Here is a 343-nt window from a genome sequence, read left to right as displayed (position 1 = left end):
CTCGTCCTCATCCTATCCTCATCCTCATCCTCGTCCTCATCCTATGTTCATCCTCCACCTCATCGTATCCTCATCCTCATTCTCGTCCACGTACTATCCTCATCCTCATCCTCTTCCTCATCATCTTCCTCATGCTCATCCTCATTCTCGTCCTCATCCTATCCTCATCCTCATCCTATCCTCATTCTCATTCTCCTCCTCATCCTTACCTCTTCCTAATCCTCATCCTCATCCTCCTCCTCATCCTCCTCCTCCTCCTCATCCTCCTCCTCCTCTTCATCTTATCCTCATTCTCATCCTCCTTCTATCCTCATGCTCATCCTCATCCTCATCCTCATCCTAA

The sequence above is a fragment of the Lupinus angustifolius genome, chromosome LG06 (assembly GCF_001865875.1).
Source record: "Lupinus angustifolius cultivar Tanjil chromosome LG06, LupAngTanjil_v1.0, whole genome shotgun sequence".
Lineage (NCBI taxonomy): Eukaryota > Viridiplantae > Streptophyta > Magnoliopsida > Fabales > Fabaceae > Lupinus > Lupinus angustifolius.
This window is presented reverse-complemented; position numbering follows the sequence as displayed.